This window comes from Hirundo rustica, chromosome Z (assembly GCF_015227805.2).
Source record: "Hirundo rustica isolate bHirRus1 chromosome Z, bHirRus1.pri.v3, whole genome shotgun sequence".
NCBI classification, from domain to species: domain Eukaryota; kingdom Metazoa; phylum Chordata; class Aves; order Passeriformes; family Hirundinidae; genus Hirundo; species Hirundo rustica.
In genome coordinates, this window is record NC_053488.1 from 10,827,517 (window position 1) to 10,846,975 (window position 19,459).

The 19,459-nt window shown below is 41.6% G+C and overlaps 1 protein-coding gene across 4 annotated transcripts in view; it reads left to right on the forward strand.

Moving 5' to 3' along the window:
* The first annotated feature begins 2,209 nt into the window (after window positions 1-2,209).
* The window catches only part of ELOVL7 (ELOVL fatty acid elongase 7), a 33,474-nt gene continuing 16,224 nt past the window's right edge, over window positions 2,210-19,459 (forward strand). The window contains exon 1 of one of the 4 annotated variants that reach the window (XM_040090158.2): window positions 2,210-2,325. The gene's annotated coding sequence lies outside the window, so the exon portion shown is untranslated. Of the gene's footprint in view, window positions 2,326-3,139; window positions 3,189-19,459 lie in introns of those variants that run through there. The other 3 variants (XM_040090159.2, XM_040090161.2, XM_040090160.2) reach the window with 3 other exon arrangements.

Here is a 19,459-nt window from a genome sequence, read left to right on the forward strand (position 1 = left end):
GTTAGAGCTGTTAACTTGCATCTGGTTATTGTTTTTAGGCTTGCTCTTCTTTTTCCCATGAATGACAACATCTGTGTATTTTAGAGGCCTCCAAGTAACCTACTTTTTATTGCTATGCACCCCAGTGTCTCATTTTGTCTTAGCCTAGGCAGCCGTATCAGGCATAGCAAAACAGATTTTGTAACACAGGAGGAATATTAGTTACTGGCTAAGCCACATCCCTTTGGACAAAGTCAAGACTTACTACTCTTGAGACTCCCAAGGACTTAGTCTGAGCAAGGATGTGATGGTTCCTAAGGTTTGTTTGTGGTTTTCTTGCCCAATATTTTAGTTGTGTGGTTTTTTTTGTTTTGTTTTTGTTTTTGTTTTGGTTTTTTTTTTTTTTTTTTTTAAAAAAAAAAGAAGTTTGAACCAAGAAATAATAAAAAAAGGTTCTGACTTCTGAATGCTGAAGGGAAAAGTGGATGATTTAATTTTGTTCTGTGATTTTCCCCTCCTAGGTGAGGCATACAGTATTGCTCAATGGTTTATCATATTTTGACATATCCCTTTTGGCCAAACCCAGTGATCTTATTAAGATGCTCTTTCAAAAGCCCAGGGATTTCATCATCTGTCATAATCCTGACAATTCCAATAGAAGCATGAAGCAAATCCTAAAGGACGAGATCCTCCTCCTAATCCCCACCCTAATCAATCATTCAGTGTTACGGAGCTTCTTCTGCAGAATCTCTTCCAAGCTATGTTTTCTACATCTCACCATCTATTTGTCAGCGTCTCATAATGTTTCCACACTTTTTACAAGCTTTCTATGCTTGTTCTGCCTCATTTTATCGCAAACTTCAGGTTTGAGCTTTGAGCTTCTTGCTGTCCTCCAACTCAGATTCCTTATGCATCTCTGCATTGACATTGACCGGGTATACATTTCACAGCATTACCTCACAGACCCTTCATCTTGTGCATTTCTGTACATCAGCAAATGCGTTTGCCTCTTTCGTTCAATTTGCCTTCATATCCTCTCCCCACTTCTTTTTTCCAGACTCTTTCGACTCAAGCAATCATCTCAATGCTAACCATCTCAAAAAGCTGTAATTTCTAGCCTTTTGTGGACTGAAGTGATAGACCAACTAATATGGAGCACGTGTTTACATACTAGAAACTCCTGTGTATCTTTCTTTACCTTACCCATACTTCTCTAGATGGGAGTCACTGGGGACAGTTACTGTCATCCTGAACATCCTCTAAGAGAGGAATATTGCATTTTGGGGGGTGGGAGTGTTCCCTAAAGCAGTGAGCCAAAGCTGACCAGTTGTGTTTTGATTTTAAAAAAGGAATTTTTACATTTTCCTGGTGTTTCCTTTGGTGACCGTTACCACGGATCCCAAAGCAGCACCAAGAAGCCATGTTGCAGTTTTCCCTCCTCCACACTGACAAAAATGCTAGTGAGATCTAGGGGCATCTGGAGAACCCCTCAACACCACAGCAGTGGGTATCACAACAGTTAGGACCATCAAACAGTTGAGCTTGCAAGGGATCTTGAGGATCACCTATTTCCAACCACCTTGCCATGGGCAAGGAGACCTTTCACTAGACCAGGTGGTTCAAAAGCCCTCTCCAGCCTGGCCTTGAATACTGCCAGGGACGGAAGATCCACAACTTCTCTAGGCAATCTGTGCCAGTGCCTCACCAACCTCACAATGGAGAACTTATTCCTAATATCCGAACTAAACCTACCCTCTTACAGTTTAAAGCCATTTCCCCTTGTCATATCACTACATGCCCTTGTTAAAAGTCCCCCCCCATCTTTCCTATAGCCCCCTTGAGGCACTAAAAGGTACTATAATATCTCCCTGAAGACTTCTCCTCAGGCTGAACAGCCCCAACCCCCTCTGCTTTTCTCACGGGAGAGGTGCTCCAGCCCTCGGATCGCCCTTGCGGCCTCCTCTGGACTCGCTCACGAACGCTGCGAACCCCTAGCCCTGACCCCCCGGTGGAGAGAGACGAGCGGAGAGCGGCGGGTGGCGGAGAGGGGCGGTGCGGAGGGCAGTACGGGGGCGGTGCGGGGCGGAGCGGGGGCGGGCCGGGGCGTGGCGGGGGCGGGCCGGGGGCGGAGCGGGGGCGGGCAGGGGGCGGAGCGGGGGCGGAGCGGGGCGGAGCGGTCCGCCCCTCCGCGCCCTGCTGCGGGCCGCGCGGTGCCGCCGCGCAGTTGCCGCCCGGCGGTGCGGGGACAGGTGGGGCGCGCTGCTGCCACGTGAGTGGAGCCGGCGGGAGCGGGAGCCCGGAGCGCGGGGCGCCGCGGTGAACTTGGGAAGAGGAGTCTTCCGCAGGGTCTGTCCCGCGCTGGGGCGTGCAAGGCTGGGCGGGACGGGTTGGGTGTCGGGCTGCCTCCTGCCCACCTTCCTTTCAAGCTCCCCGGTTGCTCCCGCCTACGTCTTCTCTTTTCCGCAAACTCCTGGCTGTGCCGTGCTGAGCTTTTTTTCCTCCCCACCTTTATGCTCTGGCTGCACCTGCATCCCTGGTCCCTCTCCCTGTCTGCATCCTCCTGTGCCATACCTCCATATTCTCAGGCAGCGCCCTGTGGTGCTTCCTCCTCCAACCCCCATGAGTGTACTTCACCCTGCAGTGCCTGGCCTCCAAGCTTTCTGTCTGTGCTCTTTACCGCACCGTGCCCCTGAACTCTTTGACTGTGTCTGGAACTAAGAGGTACTTCTTCCTCCAAAGCCTCTGGCTGTGTCCCACACCTCCCGGTGGTGCCTGTCTCTCAAGAGCCTCTGGCTATGCCTCACATGAACAGAGCTCACCTTCCTGTCATGAAGAGCAAGTTACATCGTGGCATGTGTGTGGCCCTGCTGCATCAGGGACCTTACTGTTGGAAAATGCTTTTTGCTTACCCTGCCTTTTTCTCCCAAAGCGTTGTCCCAGGCATCAAGAAACTGAGGTTTCTTTCTCTTCAAGGGTGAAGCTTGGAGACAGTCAGGGAAGAGGTGTGGCCCATGTGCTTAAGATGGTGGTATTAAAATATAGGGCTGGAGGGGTGATGTCTAGGCAGGGGTTGTCTGGCAAGCTGGAAGGTTGGCTGTCTGGCTTGCTTCTCTCCTCTTTGGAGACGGGTCACTTCTGCTGCCATGTGGGGCAGGTCCATCCTTAAGGACTGGCTGCACTGGCAATGAGGCCAAGAGCCAAGGAGGCAGGTCAGTGCCAGCTCGGGGGGGGGGGGGGGGTGGGGGCATTGATGAGGCTACATTGGAGCAGCCTCTTAGACTTGTTCTTTGCAACTGTCGATGTCATGTATATTGTTATAGAACTGTAAGTTTGTGGATACTTAATTTGTAAATACATTTTGAATTGAAACTTTGGTTGGGTCTCTGCTGTTGTTGTCACCAAGACAGAATAGTGTGCTGCTTAAAAAGTCATAGCAAAGTCAAAGAGGTTGCAAACCAGCTCTGGGTGGGGTTTTTTTGGTTTTTTTTTTGTTTGGTTTTTTTTTTTTTTAACTTGCATGGGAAATCAAGGTATGTTAATTAAAGCTGTTCAGACAAACCAGAAAACTTACAGTCATATATGGATACTCTCTCCCTTACTTCCTTGTAATTCAGTTCTTCCCAGACCCATGTGTAGGTCTGTACTGAACACTGCCATGTGGGAGAAGTTTCAACAAGTTTTTCTGGTTGTTGGGAGCAGCCTGGGAACAACATGCTGCCTGATTTATTCTGCTGCTCAACACTTGGGGTGCTGCCCGGGATGCACTCAGGCTGCCTTGGAGCTGCCTCAGGTAGAGGTCGAATCATGGTATATTGACATGTCAGTGTGGATGCGCTCTGAAAACACTTCCATGAGGAATGGGGACACCTGTACTGACGTTTGCCTGAAGAAAATGTACAAGGACCTAGGATTTGGAAACCCAGAGAAGCATAGGCTTAAAGTGAGGCACTGGAAGAAGTTGCCTGGAGAAGCTATGGATGCCCCATCCCTGAAAGGCCAGGCTGGAAGAAGTTCTGAACAGCATGGTCTAGTGAAAGTTGTCCCTGCCCATGGCAGGAGTTTGGAACTAGTGATCTTTCCAACCCAGGCCATTCTATGATTCTTTGAAATTCTTCCTAGGCAACACCTCTGTTGAAAATACCGGGGATAATGTGACTTTATGGTATTTTAATATAACGTGTGATCTTTCTATTAAGTATTTATTGGTAGAGCAAGACGGGTTCTGGTACAGGAAGCAATATTCATGGAATGTGTTGGGAAAGATGCCACAGCATTAGTCAAGTAATACAAGCCAAATAGGATTTAACTCATTATGAAGCTCAACAAATACCATGAAATACCTATCATCTAGTTGCATATCAGTAAAAGAACTAATCAGGGATGTTTCTGTATGATGATGGCTTTTGCCGAGTGTGCACTCCGTGCCCCTCTGTGCCCTTCCTGGCTTTGTTTCTCTCTGCTGCAATAAACTAGGAATCTTTTTTTCTCCCCTACTGTGGACTTCTGCTCTTCCTCTTGAAGCTGCATGTGCCCAGTCTGCCTGGCTTAATGCTTGCCTTATCTCTGGCCTGCCATATCTGGTTGCCTCACACAGATTTCTTGAGGCGTGGGCAGGCGCAGAGCGAGGCATAGGCACAAGCAGTGCATGGGATGGGCATGGAAGACATCTGTGGGGTGAGGGAAGTGGGTGGACATCACCTCTGCCATGTTCAAGGGCAGGAGGTGGAAGGGAGCCAGAATCCCTTTCTGGATCTTTATTAGCTGCTTGTGAAATCATGTTTATTGTGTTCTGGATCTAACTTGGCAGACTTCATGTGGAATCTCTCCCTGCCTGATGACTGCCTCAGCATGGCAGTCAGAGGCTGCTGCCCTGTAATTTTCCTGGTGAAGGCTGGTGCGAGCTCCCTCATCTGCCCCCAGCTGATAAGATGGTTTGGCTGTCAGTTATGGGTTTAGACCAACTGTGTTGTTTTGTTTCAAATGGATCAAGGACAACTTGTAAAATATGGCTAGTAGGCAAATATGAATAGATGGGATGTTGACATCTTCAGTGGCACAGCATATTCTATACAAATAATGTTGTAGCCTAACACTCATATTCACATCAAGCTAATGGATATCTGAAACTTTAAGCTGCCTCTCAAGGCCTGTGTAGCTGTAAAGGAAGAAATACTTGTTCCTCTCGCTATTCCTCTGTCCCTCACTGCAGCTCTTCACTATTCTGGTTTTCCTTCATGAAGTCACAGCATCTGGCACACACAGGCAGTATTTTTATCAGTTTCTCGTTGCTCAAGTATGTATTAAATTCAAGAAATGGCAGGCTTAGTTATGTTTTTCTCTACTGCAGTTTATGGGTTGTAAACTTCAAATAGCAGTTTTGGTAGGTCTTTGAGTCCTTAAAGGGAAGCTGGTCTGTGCTTGAAAGCCGAGTGGTTACTCTGCCTTGCTGCGCAGTGTAAGGCAGCAAGTCCCATGTGCTTGCCCAGGGAACTCACCCAGTACTGAGGCTCAGTGCTGCATCTAAAGGACAAATGCAGCCTAAATGGTGGAAATGAAACCTTTTACTCCTCAAAAATATGAGATTATTAGAACAAAAGAATTAACAAAATAGTAGTTAATTTTGTAAACTTGATTATACTTTTTTTAAACGTTTCCTTTTAAAGGGTACCTCTTAGCTAGAGGGTTGTGCAGTAGTTTTAGTTCCTGTTGTCACAGTTCCAATTTGCCAAAAGCTTGGCAAAGTTGCCAGGGATGTAGGAGTTAAGATTTTTTTTTCTATGTATATGACATTTTGTTGAAATCCAAAAAGTAAGAAGTACATGAGTTTACACTGATGAGAGACACAAGAATAACTCAGGTGTCTCTTATCTTTACTTGTCTTTGGTTTCAGTGTTTAATGCTGACCATTGACCTGAAAATACTGAATAGTTGGTTGTTTTTGTTTCTCTGGTCAGTTTGTTTGGTTTTTTTTTCTGTTTTTGCTGAATGCTCCAAGTAAAATGCTTTCAGTGTGTCTGTCAATATGTCTTCTTTTTTTCCTTCTGCATGTATTTTGTTATTTTTGTTCTGTCTGCTTATGGTGGCTGCACACAGCAATTTTTCACTGGAGATGTTGCTTAGAAAACACCTGTAAGTGGTTTGTGAATGGAGTCCATGTGAGATGAATACACAGCTTTGAGAGCCACAGATTTAAGTGTCTTTACGTGTTATCTTGGTTCTTGATGAGAGTCTGAGGAATTGAATTTCGGTAGCATTTAATTTCAAAATCCTGAGGTAGCTCACAGATCTCTTAAAAACTACTTGTAAAGCCTATCTGGCCCAAAGCAAGCTCTGGCTTCCACCTGCAGAGAGGCACAGATGTCACAAGGAGGACAAATATAGGTGTCAGTAAACTCTATGAATCATCTTATTTGCTAGGAGACATGGTATTCAGATTGCCCCTTTTAACTGTGCCAGGGTAAAAGCAGCAAACGTCATCCCTTAGCTCCACTCCACTTGTGATACCTACTTAGGCTGATGTTGCAGTTTCACCAGCATTTCTATTATTCCTTCCTTTTCATGTGCTTCTTGTGTCACTTTTCCACTTTTCTTTTGTGCTGGAATATTTCTTGGTGAAAGCTGGTACTAAGAAGCACTGGGGAAATAGGGTTAAAAAGTACCCTTTCTTTTTTCTATGAGGCTTGCTGTCCTGTGCTGGGTCAGTTTCCCAATCTATTTTATTATGCAGCCAGAAAAATGGTTGTTGCAGCAGAAGTCAAGGGTGACATAGGAGCAGGTATGAGTAATGGGGAGAGAGGTTGATTAAAATTACATTGCTACTATTAAAAGTGCTCTTATAATTGCAAACTTACCCTGTAAACAGCCAGACTTGCTCTGCTTGAGCAGACCGTGATCAAGAGAAGCTGCTTGTAGCAGCTTTGTGAATTCCTACATGCTGCTTGCCTGTGTTTAATTGTATTGTGAATTCTTTGGATTATGTTTTATATTGATATGGGCCTTGCACATTGGGCTCTGTGCCTGGAGCCTCTATTCAAAGACTTTTTTTTTTTTTTTTTTTTTTTAAAGCAATGCCTCACTGAATGCATGTGAATGTGAGCGTAACTTTGTCTAGTGCACTGCAAAACCCTGTGTAAAGAAATAGGATGTACTGTGCAAAAAGCTGCTAAGTTGCAACAGGCTTCTCACAGGCTGGAATTCAAGAGAATGCTCCTATCCCAGTGATGGCATTCAGGGTTTATGGCTATGCCTGAGATAAAAATGTAGCTTACTCTATTCCTTTTATTCTTTGTTTTCTAACAAAAGAAGGGGACGATTCTTGCTGGAGTCTGACTCACAAAGATTGGTTTGTTGATTTGGAAATAATTTGCATTGTAATATCAGTCATGTCATGACTTAAAGCAAAGTCACAAAAACCTGATTCAGTGGTTCTCTGTATGCTTTTAGAGTATGGGAATGGTTTGCATTGGTGCTGTGCTCTTTCTTTCAGGAAAGTTAGTTTAGATGGCACATAAATTTTTTTGTTTTGTTTTTGGTTTTGCCTGATCTGTTAGGAAGTGAAGTGCAAAATTTTTGCAGTTGTTTTTCATTAAAAGATACTGGCTTTAAGATTATCAGGGTTGTTGGTCAGATGTGCTAATTTATTTTGTTAAGTAATACTGCAGTATTTCTTAGTATGTGGCATTATGAATAGATGGGGATGGGCATGTGGAAATGTCTGTAGTCAGTTCAGAGAAGTAGTAGCTGGCAATGTTTCCTTTTGTACAGATGAAAATTACTTGGATTCATGTATATTGCAAGAGAATAGTATGTTTTACAGTATTTGCATTCTTCATAGCCACAGTAATCCCTCTTGTGCTTGTTTAGATGTAGTTGGAAAAAGTCTAGATTAAATACATTATTTTTCATTTTGCATTCAGAGTTCTAGCTTGTTTGTTCAGTGCTGAAGAAAAAAAAAATCCACTTTTTAGTCTTTAACTGTACAGAAGAGGTGTGACAAGCTTAATGAAATTATTAATACTACTATTACTATGACTTTGGAAGTGCCCTGTCCCCCTTTGTCTCATGTGAATGAGAATTTTAGAATATACAGTCAACCAAGGCCAGGAAGATAATGAAGTAAACTCAGGTGTTCACTGTCAACTTTGAAACAAAACATTTCATGAAACTACTTATAAGGTGCATTTCTCGAAAGCCTTGTTACAATCACTCTCATTATTTCTGCTGTGCTGACAGCATGGTTTCTGTAGCACGTGTTGTTCTGTAACAGTTGTTAAGGTGTTTGCTTAAGTGTGTTTTTACATGAAAAAGGAAAAAAACTATTAGACAAGGCTGTAAATAGCCTCTTGCCATAGCTTTGATGTTGAGGAAGTTCACTCAGTTTAACTTCTAACTAGGAACATGGCAGATTTTAGAAAGAGAGGAGGGAATGTAAGATACAGTTGTCAGTAGAATACTCTGGGCCTCTTTTCTACTAGTGCTTTAATGACTGCTTGAAATCTTATGGGGTGAAGTATTCTCCATCTGAATTTCAGATTATCCTGAAACTGCTTTTCAAAAACTGACATGATCCACTTGATCAGTTAGGAAAGCTTATCAGAAAGTTGTGGAGAAAATGTTCATGGACATGGACTGGACCATGCTGAGTTCTGGTTTGTTCTGGAATTTTTCTCAGTTTTGAAATGAGGTTGCTACTTTATTTTAAAACCGAATATCTCATATACCCTATTTGAACTATATTTAAAAATATGGAATGGAAGATTGCCTCTGGAGGTGTGGAAATTGTGCAATCTGGTGTTCTTGCTTTTATCTTGTAGAGACTTTCTGCATATTGTTGTAAAGTGTGATATTTCATCAGTTGCTTTCACCCAAGGTGCTGAAGCATCAGACAAAATTTGATTGAATCTAGAAAGACTTTTGTGACAAATGAGGGAATCACTTTTACAGACCATGAAATTATATGACCATGGCTCATTCTTTGAGATGACTGCAGTGGGAAGAGATCCAGTCTTCTTTTCCAGTCAGTGGGACAGCATCAAGCTTTTTTGGATATGGTCAGCTGGATGAGCCTGCACCTGAATAATGTATATATAAGACAAAGAATGTGTGTGAAAGCAAATAGTTTGGTTTAAATGTGAGTAATAGAGACATACTGAAGTGAGGCAGAAGAAGAATAGAAGCAAACCATGTTTGCTTCCATGATGAGGGCTATGGTGTTGCTTTAGGTTCAGAAAGGGGGGTGCAGCCTGCTAGTTTTGCGTATTAACTGGAATACTGAACCAGCACACAACACCTCGGTTTTGCTTACAGCTTTGCTGTGTTAACTGGTAGAAGACATACTCCTTTTTTCTCTGAGGACTGAGAACTCCATGCAGGGAGTGAGCCAAATCTACTGCCTGACCTCTTCGGCAAGGCATCGAAACCTGTATGTCAAAAATACTAAGACTTTGTTTTGGTAACTTAAATGCATAGCTATACGTAAGTCTAAATTTATTTTGTATTGGAGACAGTCCAGTCTTCTTCTGTTTTACTGCTGTGGCATGCTGAGTAGACTGTTAGACACTTGTCTGTTTCTGGTATACTGGTGTTTTAAAGGAACATTAGTATTAGGCTGAGTACTCTGCTGCTTGCCAAGCTACTTTGCTGGAAGTATTATTGTCTCCTGTGTTATTCTGATGTTGCACATCCATTGCCTAATACACTTTGTTGATGGAATCTCTCTTTTTTTTTTTTTTTTTTTTTTTTTTTTTTTTTTTTTTTTTTTTTTTTTTAAAGCTATTTATATTTGGCAATCTTTCAGGATCGAAAACAGGAGGAAAAAAAAAGTGCAGTCGCCTTGGCCAGACATAGGTGGTTCATCCCTACATGCTGTCTAGATGAATTGTTATATTTTAAACTGCAGATATATCTTGTGGTCCTGAGGGGGGTCTCCAAATGCTTGGAAAGATGGTAAAAAGTACATTCTACTGTGGTAGTGGAAAATATTGATAGAAGATGAAAAATCCTTACATCATACCTGTGTTTAAACTTGTGCATGGATGTGTTGTTTGATTCTGCTTCTCTGTGAAATTACTGTTTGGCGTTCTAGGCTGATTTTTAAAAGCTCTGCTTTTAAAAGCTCATGGCCTGCATAGGGCTGCTTTTTTGTGCTGTTCTTGAGCTTCCAGAAAGTGCAAAATAATGAACACTTTTAGAAATGCCTATTGGCAAAGGAACTCAGGTCTAGAAAACTAGATCTGGAGCAGAAGTATGCCTTCACAGCTGTATATTGTCATTAATGTATCTTTACCCATAATATCAACCTCTGTTTTGCATTTTGTTCTGCAGACTCCTGCATATTGATTTCTTGGAATTTGAATGAAAAACTGATATATTTTTAAAGTTGGATTTTTATAACAAAATTTGATCTAATCTTGTTAGATACTTTTGCTGATCAAGCCAGTTAATGTTTTTAGGTGATGGATAGTTCTGCTTTCATGCCAGGTGTTAAGGTTAGGCTGTCTTCTGAATACTATTCATGCAATATTTTTTGCCCATGCAACCTTTTCCTTTAGTCTCCATAGGCCTTTGACTGCTCTGGGTCAATGTGTCTGGATGTTTCCTCACTCTTAGGCTTATAGGCAACCATCAATATTCCTATTCCATGCTGTTTGTTGAGTTCTGACCTCCAAGTCTATTGCAAGAACCCTTTGAAAGTCTGGCACTTCCATAGTCCTTAAAAAGGTATCTGCATAGCAAGTAGAAAAGAGTATTTTTGGAACTGCCACCAGCACTGTATGAAAGCAAAGGTGCTCCCATTCTTGTGTTCACCCCATGTGCCCAAGCTGTCAAACTGGATCTGCCTCCAACGGGTGAGTCACCTCAAAAGGAAAAGGTACTGGGGAAAGTCATCAGGCAAGTAGTGTAAGCAACATGCAAGATGACTTGAGTGGTATCCCAAAGCTTATTCAAATTTTGAACAGAATCAGATGGGGGAGGGGGGGTGTTAATGTACTAATTTCCATGCATTCATCTCTGGATTCAACATATAAGCACAATGCAAGTGGCTTTGACTTCAGGATGAGCCTGTGGGGTAATTTCTTCCACTTATCCCTAAACTTCAGATGCCTCTTTGCTGTCCATTTCCATGCTCCACCCCTTTGATTCCTCCATTGAGTATGGCTTGTAATAGAAACCTCTGGCTTTTCAATTTCAGAAACTGTATTTCACTTTTCTCCTTCCATAGTAACTTCAGTCAGGTGTAAGTGTAAGCTAATTACTTTTTTTTTTTTTTTTTTTTTTTTAATTTAAGTTGAGAGCTTCTTTGGGATGCAGAAATAAAAAATGGAGTGCCAGGAGAAATTTGCTTTACTGCTCTATTTAGTTGTTCTGACTGAGAGGCCTGAGTCTCCAAACAATGGTATAATGTGCCTTCATGGGTTGCCTTATGCTAATACTCATGAGTGTGTTTCATAGAGATTAACCAAACCTTTCATCATGCTGAAGAATGTTAATCTAAACAACAACCACCGAAGTTCTGTATACCTCCCTGCGTATCCCTCAGTGATTTGAAACTTCCAGCTGCAGCTGTATAAATTACCAGCTCTGGACTGGAAAGATTTAGAATGTGGCAGCGTAGCTGTTTCCTGGTGGGCTCCAAACACTACGTGTGCCGAGACTGGACTTGGGAGCAGCAGCTTTTTTAGTGATACTGTCAGCATGCTTTCTTGGCTAGGAGTGTTCTGACACTTTAGTTTAAAAAGCACTTACCACATTTCCTTTAAAGTGGCTTTTGTCACCCTAAAGTTCTGCCATCACCTGTCACTGTGCCGCTGCTGCCCGTGTCACCCTTCCCAAAGTTCACGTTGCACTGTGCGGGTCACTGCCAAAGGTGCCAGCATAGCTGGTTCCTGCTCTCTTGGAAGAGCCTCCCAGGGAGGGTGCAGTTGCTGGTGTTTACAATGCCCAGCAGCATGTCCACTATGCTGCATGGTAGCTGAAAAAGAGAGGGAAGGGAAGGGAGGATGTCACTTTTAGGTCAGCTGCCTTTAAAACTTATGCCTGCCTACTGCAATGCAAGCAAAATAGGATCAGAAGGAATGCATTATTTTGCTGCCTAGGATATCGGCCCAGGACCCAGAGGGTGGGTAGGTTAAGCAAGTGCAAGGCAGTGGGAAACAATGGTAAAGCAAATTAGCTCACGTCAGCATGGGAGAGTGGTGTGGGAGCAGTTCAACTATTGTAAATTGCTGCATTAGAGGGTGAACAAAATAGTATGTTGCAACTCTGCACAGGTGTTATCAGTGTTACTACTTACTAATATTCTGAACCCAGCGAGGTTAGAGCTGGTGCAATAAAAATTCCATAAAATGGCACTGATTTTGCAATGTTGTTTTGCCATGGCAACTACAGTGACAAGAGCTGAGTGTGGTGCTATACACAAGATGTAACTGTGGAAAAATACCTCTTCCTTTAATAATTATGATTATTTTTCACTTTAGTGGCTTATCTCTTTTTTCTTAAGGTGAATGTTGTGTTCTTAAGGTAATTAGTTACATTTTTTTTCCCTCTCCTCCTCCTCCTCCTATAAAACTCCTTTCTGATGTATTTTTGTGTTACAAGTACAGCCCCATCTACCTGTCTTTGTCTACTGCAGGTGAAAATTATGGTCTTTTTTTTTTTTTTTCCTAGAGCTGAATACCAATGTTGCCATTGATTACTTGGTTATGGCATGTCTTTGGAAATTAAAAGGCTTGCCTGTTTTTTTTTTTTCTTTTTTTCCATTAGCATTTGCTAGGTTAGCAAGATGGTACCTATGTAACAAGTCCTGTTCCCTTTTAGTTTAAGCAGTCTTCTCTGGAAGCTGAAGCATAGCTCTGCTTTTCTGTTTCTGTTTAGCTTCCGTGGAGTGACCTCCACTGGGACTATTTAATGACAATTTATGTTGTTGTCTGCTAAGAGGTGGGTAAACACAAACCAAGTCCTTGGTAGCAAACTGCTTCTATTGTGATTAATTGAATGTATGAGAGCCATATATTCAGTTAACTCAGATGCATTAACTCTTACCTGTAAATTAGGATAGAAGATATGGTGGAGCCAACTCAATGACTCAGCTTGCTGCTAAAGGGGACAGTCTCAGACATTAGACATCTTTGATTCATTTCATTTGAAGTATTTAGCTGGCACTTGCAGTCCCTCTCTTTAGAGCTTACCTAAAAACTGAGTATTCAAAATGTGCTTCCTAGGCAGCTTAAAAAACCCAGTCTGTGTCTTTTGCAGTGCAGGTAAATAGCAGTCATTACCCCTCTTGTTCAGAGCTCTGTATTCTCTTTTGCTTAGTTACTAATGATGTGTATACAGTTTAGAAACACCACAGCTGTAAATAATTCTTACATAGCCTTATCAGAACTGTCTCTACCATAGTTGTTTGTAGAGGAAAAACAAACAGAATGGGTAAAAGCTGTGTCTTACTAAGATGCTGGCTTGTAGATGAACAAGCAGGGAGCACAAGGGGTATGAGTTAGCATGACTGTGCAGCACAGCTGAAAATACTACATTGTGTTACTGCTTTCTAGCCCTTAGTTCCTGTTTTGTGACAGTCTGTTTAAAGTAACTAAAGCTTAGTTGATCTGGTCCTTGAAGAAAATCTGAAAAGCTGCTTTCCTAGTTGCACAGTAAGGTAAGGAGGAAAAAGGAGAGTCTAAATCCTTTGGGGAAGAAGGATATTAACCTGGGTCAGGTATGGCCCTGTTACTAAATCAATGCATTATCAAAGGCCTTTGATAAGGGTAATGATATACCATTATCTAATGGAAGTGAGGTTGCATTAACAGCCTTATTTTGACTTCTAAGTGAAAGTTATCATGCTGTGTGTGCCACAAGAGTTACTGTGTATGCAGGTCTAGGTGACATTGTGACCTGGTGTCACTGGGCTGGAATCAAACTCAAAGGAGCCAAGTGTAAGTTGTTCACTGGGGCGCCAAGGAGAAGAGCTTCTGTTCTAAGCTGTGTGAGGAGCCATTCACTGCAGCAGAGTAGGCAGGTGAGACTAGTTGGCTGAAGGATGGCTGACATTTAAATGCTCAGTAACAAGGTTTTATTAAAGGCAGGAGAGCACTGAAAACAAGTTAAAATCTTAGGAACTTTTCCCTGCTAATATTTTTGGGTTTTTTCTTAAACATTAGATGTATGAGGAGAGAAAATTGGTGAAGATACACTGATGTCCATGGTGCTCAAGTCCTAAGTGAAATTGAGAACATGTCAAAGATGTGTGCAGAATCTCATACTTGATTTAAACTGATAACTGGATTCAGACTTGTAAAGAAACTGCCTTCCAGGCTATGGTTGCAAGAACTATTTAGACTTGATAAGTCTTTCTATGTGACGTAGGAGATTAGTCCCTAGGATCATTTCACATGCATCCCTGCAACCTCAGGTGATATATTTAAGATATTGGTGATGACAGGTCTTTTATTACCTTACTGTAGCACAGTGTAATTTTTGTGGCTTCATATCTCATCTTGTAGGGTGTCCCCGGTGGACAGAGTGATGACTTTTTGAGGTGGAGCATGTGAAGTTCTTGACTAGGGGTCTAGTACAGGATTGTCTGTGAGTAGGTGGGACTGTATGATGATGTGGCCTCCCTACATGACTTCATTATCAGCTTAAAGGGATCTATGACAGGGCTGTTATTCCCATTTTTCTCCCTTCCTGCGGCATTTCAGTTTGTGAGTTTTAATCTTTCCTTTCCACAAGCCAGTTCAGCCTTTCAAGTCTGCGTTGACTGAGAATTTTTTTTTTTTTTTTTGTCTTTCTCAAAGCCTAAGTTTTCATTTGGATTGGTGAGCTACTGTGACTTATCTTGCAGCTGCCTGGAGGAGACCTGCTGGAAGTGATGTTATGGGACTGGACTGCACAAGGGGCCTTCCTCATTCAGACACTGGTGATAGATTCAGTGTATGTGATCCAAGAAAGTGCCTATGTAATTCCAGCTGGGAGCTGGGTACAAAGCAGGGTTGTGCTCCTGAAATTGTTCCGTAAGAAGGGGATTTTCCAATTGTGTTGTTACTGTTCAGCTTTGCTGTGAAGTCTTCAGTATCTGTTCTTTTTACAATTTACAGTGAGGTGTGGAAGCAAATACAAACTAGTCTTTATTTTACACAGCAGCAGAGTGGGAAATCCATTAGACAGACAGAAATCCAATGTGAAGTGTGGTTGGAATAAAACCTGTTTTCGGTAGTTCTGCTGCTTAGAGTACTTCAGTCACATAGGTAAATAACAGATTTGATACTAGTTTAAAAAGCAAAGGATTAAATAAAGAGGTGCTATGTAAAAAAGGGTGACTACACAAAAAGATAAGTGTTAGATATCTTACTGAATAGTTCCAACAAGAAATTTTGTAAGTAGATGTTTCTAAGCCTCAATCTGTTTTTAGGATATCCATTGTCTAGCAGGGGCTGTGTTTATAAGCAGTATTAACAAAAAGGAAAAAGCCATCTAATTTTAAGCAGGATGTAGCAAACCTGCATGTGAGATTAAGCTCTCAAAAATTAGTCTGGGTGGTTGAGAGAAGGCATAAAAACGGAAAAGGTGACAAACTTCTCTCAGGAAAATCCATAACAACAGGTGACACCCAGGTAAAGTTTAAAACTTTGTTGCAGAATATGGGTGACTAATCCATGTAATATAATAGGCAGTTTGTAGTTGCTTGCCATGTGACATAAGGGAGTAATGTAGTTAAAACAACTGCAATTATGTAACACACAGCCTTGGGAAATAGGAAGGGCAGAGCTGGTATTTCCCAGGTAAATCTTAAGATACCATCTGTGAAACGTCCTAATTTAATTACCTTCTGAACTTCAAGAGCAGAATTAACAACAGTATACAAAGTGATTCTGAAACATGAAGGTTTCATAATTGTGCCTGAATATATAATCCAGTATTAATGCCATTTCTTAAGCTGTAATTTTGAAATCAGACCTGCATGGGTCAATGCTTTCTGTAGACTCTTCCCCTCTTCCAGTGGGATCTTCATGGTGAATGATCCTCCACTCATCACTGTATGGTGTGTATGTGCTAGCTGTGATACTCCAGAAGCTTTGCTTTTGGAACCCATCTGGGGTGGAAATTAGACCACTGAATTCTGCACTGGGTTGTCATAATCTCCAGGTGTTTTCTGAAGGATCACTGTGAAAGTACCTTGTCTGTCTTTTTAATAATAAGCTTTTTTTCCTCTAATGTAAATTTTTAATATTAAGTGTTTAAAGTTCACACTGAATTTGTTTTTTGGAGTGACAGAGCTTACATTAGATGGTTTAATTTTTTTGGTTTTGCTTGGGTTTTTTGAGTTTTTTTGGTGAAGTTCTTTTGTGTGCTTATTGTGTTTACTAGCCATTAACATAAAAGAATTGTAAAATTACTATTTAAGAGCAAATCTCGATATCTGTTTTATTATTTTAAAACTATGTAGGGAGAAAAAAATGAGCACAAAGAATGGGAAATATCTTTCATGTGGGTTAAGCAAAGGAATGTGAGAAACGTCTCGTTCTCATTTAAAAATTAGGAATATTTGAGGCATACCAGTAATTCCCATTACAAAACTCACTAATAGGTTTGTGAGCTAAATGAACTTGAGCACTTCCAACAGCTTGTTTCCTTACCACTTCTCATCATCAGACATTCTCATATGGTTTGCTGTAGTATTTGTGGCATTTTCATTGGTGTAAACAGTCTTATCTGCCCTTGCCTCTCCAGTAAAGGTAATGGTCCAAGTTGGAGCTGGCTCTGCCAAGCTGTAAGCCTTAGCTCAGCCCAGTTAGCGGCCTCTTCCAGCTGCCTGCTGAGCTGCAGGCAACCAGAGCACAGCAGATTACTTTGCTCTTTAGCACGACCCTCTTCCTCCTTAGCCTCACTTACATCTCCTTTTTTTATAGTGGTGGATGCACATTTGTTTAAAGATGTCTTCAGAAATTATGCTACTACACTGACTTGACTAAGTGCACAGTATTATTTCCATTGACAAAAAGAAAAGTCATGCTTATTTCTTTTGAAGAACTGAATATCTTGCATACATTTTTGAGGTGATTTCGATGTTTGTTTACCAGTTGCATATGTTTGAGAGAACTGCCTCTTATTTAGAACTTTTCAAGCTGGGCAGACTACTTATATGACTACATTTTTGAATTTATGTAGATTGTTTGCAATGTATTGTTTAAAATAACCCAATTTTGAAAATTAGTCTGCTAGTGTTACCTAATTTTGAGAGAGTTTGCTACCAATGGGACAACCTATTGTGCATTTTAATGGCATTTTTAAATTTTGATATGAGTAGAGAGGGGAATATTGGAAATAAAAGTTCTGATTTACTGATTCTGTAAGTACAATAGCAGATAGGTAAACCAAGTGTATGTTTTCCTGATTGAACTATGGCTATACAAATGCATAGTGAGCCGATGACTTTATAGTAAGAAGAACTAAAACTGTATTTAACAAATGGCCTTTGCTGGCCCCAACTCTTTGACCTTTCAGGTGAGCTCTTTCCAGTCTCACATTTAGAAGATCATTTCTGTCTGTAGCCTACAAAACTGCTGAACATTTTGGAAGGTTGCATGATGGTCAAAGCATTATCAGTTTACTTCTTAACAACACAGTTGTACTAATAAAAAAACAGTCTTTCAAAAAATTTTTTTTTTTTTTTTTTTTTTTAATGAAACACAAGCTAGTTGTTTATCTTGTGTGTAGGCATGTGATTTCCTTTTTTTCACTATTCTATTAAAAGAAATGCAGGCCTTGATCATCTTATTTTCCAGTGTGTGTGAACTAAGTGTAGAAAGGTAAGACACAGTATTTTCCATGCTGCCATTAACTCTCTTTTTGTGGGTGGTTAACAAAAATTTTCCTGGGAACTTAACATTAGTGTAAACTATTGTTCATAGAAGTGGATATATGAAGGAAAACTGGGTAGTTAGTTAAGAAAATAGGTAGAATTATAAAGCTCATTGAAAGTGAAATAGTAATGTCATATATATAAAGTTGGTTTTAAATAAACCTTTTAACTGTAGGAAAGTTCTGAACAGCGCTGTCTTTCTTGCAGACATTATTTCTTAAAATATCCGGAGTTAATTTACTGTATTTTGCATAGCTTTAGATTCAGATTAATTGATCAGTCACTATTGAGTGGTGAGGATGGCACTACTTTTTGTATAAATGCTTCTCTCAAGTTACTTAACTCTAGAGTTACTGAACTCCAGAAACTTTCAGAAGAAGTTTGGTAGCTTCTGTGTTGTATCTTGCTTGATTATGAATAGAAAAGAAATCTTGAAGGCTGAGAGCCTCTGTTGTCTAAACTTTTGATGACTGTTTTAAAGGAAGAGGAGGTGTGAGTGCTGGGGTCAGGAAAGGTGAGACAAATCCCTCACCATCAGTATGGCAAGTGTCAGTCTCCCTATTTTCATCATAAGCCTTTCTACTACAACTAGAAAAAAATCTATTGGAAATAGTCTGATTCCAGGTAAGTCTTCCATTTGGCCTCCATGCCTAGCAGGTATAAGAGTTGCTGTTTAAATGCTGACAGCATGCTTGTCTGACTTCTGATGCAAAAATTAAAGTGAAGTTGAGAAGTCAAGCGAGTAAATGTAAAGAATTGTCTATTTGTGAGTTTGCAGTTGTTGAATGACAACTGAAAAGACGGTATAACAATTAGCACCCCAAGCCCATTGTAGTGGGTTGACTCTGTCGGGGTGCCAGATGCCCACCAAAGCCTCTCCCCTTCACAGCTGGACAGGGGAGAGAAAATACAACAAAGGGTTCATGGGTCAAGATAAGGACTGGGAAAGATCACTCACCAAATACCCTCACAGGCAAAACAGATATGAATTAAAGGTAATAATTGACTTTATTGCTAACTAAATCAGAGCATGATAGTAAGAAGTAAAATGAAAAGTTAAAACGCCTTCCTCCACACCCTTCTCTCCTTCCCAGATCTGCCTCCTCCCTCCAGAATGGTAGGGAGATGGGGAATGGTGGTTGTGGTCAGTTCATCACATTGTTTCTGCTGCTGCTTAGGGAGAGGAGTCCTTCCCCTGCTCCAGCATGGGGTCTTCCCTATGAGAGACAGTTCTTATGAACTTTTCCAGTGTGGGTCCATCCCATAGCCAGCAGTTCTTCATGAGCTGCTGCAATGTGGGTCACTCTTCCATGGGGAGCATCCTTCAGGCAAAGCCTGCTCCATTGTGGCCTTCTCTTTCCATGGGTTCACAACCTCACCTCAAGCATCCACCTGCTCTGGCCTGGGTCTCCTCCAGGGGCTGCAGGTGGGTCTCTGCATCCCCAGGGACCTCCATGGGCTGCAGGGGCACAGCTGCCTCACCATGGTCTCATGGAAACCTCAGCTCCGGTGCCTGGAGCACCTCCTGTTCCTTCCTTTTGCACTGACCTTGGTGTCTGCAGGGCTGTTCCTCTCACGTGTTCTCATTCTGTGGCAATTAAAACTGCGCAAACATTAGGT